The sequence below is a fragment of the Malurus melanocephalus genome, unplaced genomic scaffold (assembly GCF_030028575.1).
Source record: "Malurus melanocephalus ecotype Western Australia unplaced genomic scaffold, MMel_1.1 scaffold_1709, whole genome shotgun sequence".
In the NCBI taxonomy this organism is placed as follows: Eukaryota; Metazoa; Chordata; class Aves; order Passeriformes; family Maluridae; genus Malurus; species Malurus melanocephalus.
Window position 1 is genome coordinate 16,968 of NW_026624941.1, and position 2,126 is coordinate 19,093.

A 2,126-nucleotide genomic window follows, 5' to 3' on the forward strand; every position below is an offset into this window, starting at 1 on the left:
AACACACTACAGAACTGATTAACTAATTATTAATTAACCTCTAATTAATTATTAATTAATGCCCCCAAGGATTAATTGGATTAATTAAGACCCCCCCCAGGAGGGAATTTGGGGTCATTTGATCATTAATGGCATTCGTTAATCGCTAATTTGCATATTCATGAGGATGTTAATTAGGGCTGAGGGGAATTGAGGCTGCGGTGACGCCTCCCAGTTCATCCCAGTTCATCCCAGTCCATCCCAGTAACCCCCAATCTCCTCCCAGTTCATCCCAGTAAATCCCAGTTCATGCCCAGTGCCTTTCCAGTGCTCCCAGTTCATCCCAGTTCATCCCAGTATCACTCCCAGTTCATCCCAGTAATGCCTCAGTCCCCTCCCAGTTCATCCCAGTTACCCCAAATGACCCCTCCCAGTTTCCCCCAGTCCCTCCCAGTTCATCCCAGTTTATACCAGTCCATCCCAGTTACCCCCAGTCCATCCCAGTCCCCTCCCAGTGCTCCCAGTTCCCTCCCAGTTCATCCCAGTAACCGCAATCTCCTCCCAGTCCATCCCAGTCCCCTCCCAGTTCATCCCAGTTACCCCAAATGAACCCTCCCAGTTTCTCCCAGTTCCTCCCAGTTTATCCCAGTTGCTCCCAGTGCTGTCCCAGTCCTTCCCAGTTCATCCCAGTAACCCCCCAGCCCCTTCCCAGTCCATCCCAGTGCCCTCCAAGTTCATCCCAGTTTATCCCAGTTCATCCCAGTAACTCCCCAGTCCATCCCAGTTTATCCCAGTCACTCCCAGTTTATCCCAGTAACCCCCCCAGTCTGCTCCCACTTCATCCCAGTACTCCCAGTCCATCCCAGTTCCCCCCAATCCCTTCCCAGTCCATCCCAGTTTATCCCAGTCCATCCCAGTCCCCTCTCAGTGCTATCCCAGTTCATCCCAGTAATCGACCAGATCCCTCCCAGTACTCCCAGTTCATCCCAACACCTTCCCAGTGCTCCCAGTAACCCATCCCAGCTCATCCCAGTTCACCCCAGTACCCCCTACAATCCCTCCCAGTTCATCCCAGTAACCCTCCAGTGACCCCTCCCAGTTCCCCCCAGTCCATCCCACTTGCTCTCAGTCCCCTCCCAGTGCTCCCAGTTCATCCCAGTATCCCCCGAGTAACCCCCCAATCCCTCCCAGTTCATCCCAGTATCCCCCGAGTAACCCCCCAATCCCTCCCAGTTCATCCCAGTAACGCCCAGTCCATCCCAGTCCCCTCCCAGTATAACCCAGTCCCTCCCAGTTTATCCCAGTACCCCCTCCCAGTTCATTTCAGTCATGCCCCAGATCCCTCCCAGTCCATCCCAGTTCCTCCCAGTGCTCCCCAATCCCTCCCAGTCCATCCCAGTAACCCCCCCGACCCTCCCAGTTCCCCCCAGTTCCTCCCAGTGCTCCCCAATCCCTCCCAATTCATCCCAGTAACCCCCCAGTGCTCCCAGTTTACCCCATTTCCCCTCCCAGTCCCTCCCAGTTTATCCCAGTTTATCCCAGTCCATCCCAGTTTATCCCAGTTTATCCCAGTTCATCCCAGTACGTCCCAGTTCTCAAAGTCACTTTCACCCCTCGCTCGCCGCTCGCCGGAACCAACGAGTCACGGCGGAACCGCCAGAGCGTCGCCGGAAGTGACGTCACGTAAACCACCGAGAGCGGGCACCGGGCCGGAGCGCCGCCTCTCGGAGGAAAAATGGCGGCGAGGCCGGACCGGAAGTGCCCAAAATTCCCGTTTTTATCCCAAAAATCCTCTTTTTTTTCCCAAAATTCCCATTTTCTCCCTAAAATTCCCTTTTTTATCCTCAAAATCACGATTTTTAACCCCAAAATTCCCATTTTTTTCCAAATCCTAGTTTTTATCCCCAAAATCCCCGGTTTTATCCGTTTGGGGGACCGGAAATGGCCCTCTGAGGGCACTTATGCCCGGAAGGGGGCGTGGCTTAGCGTCAGTATGGGCAGGGCGCATGCGCGGTGTTGTGGGAGTAGCTGGGATTTCTGACGTCATTTCCGGTTCCGGCAGAGGCGCGCGAGCCCCGCGTGGAGAAGCGGCGCGATGAGGCCCGGTGGGAACTGGGACAAACTGGGATGAACTGGGATAAACTGGG

At 54.9% G+C, this 2,126-nt stretch overlaps 1 protein-coding gene and 1 long non-coding RNA gene across 3 annotated transcripts in view; one reads left to right on the forward strand and one right to left on the reverse strand.

Moving 5' to 3' along the window:
- The window catches only part of LOC130587280 (cytochrome c oxidase subunit 6B1), a 6,724-nt gene extending 5,061 nt beyond the window's left edge, over positions 1–1,663 (reverse strand). Inside the window, exon 1 of one of the 2 annotated variants that reach the window (XM_057388255.1) lies at positions 1,591–1,663. The gene's annotated coding sequence lies outside the window, so the exon portion shown is untranslated. Of the gene's footprint in view, positions 1–1,567 lie in introns of both variants that reach the window. The other variant, XM_057388254.1, reaches the window with a different exon arrangement.
- A 356-nt stretch (positions 1,664–2,019) lies between these two features.
- The window catches only part of LOC130587281 (uncharacterized), a 3,368-nt gene continuing 3,261 nt past the window's right edge, over positions 2,020–2,126 (forward strand). Inside the window, exon 1 of the long non-coding RNA XR_008966771.1 lies at positions 2,020–2,084. This is a non-coding gene — a long non-coding RNA (uncharacterized LOC130587281). The remainder of the gene's footprint in view (positions 2,085–2,126) is intronic.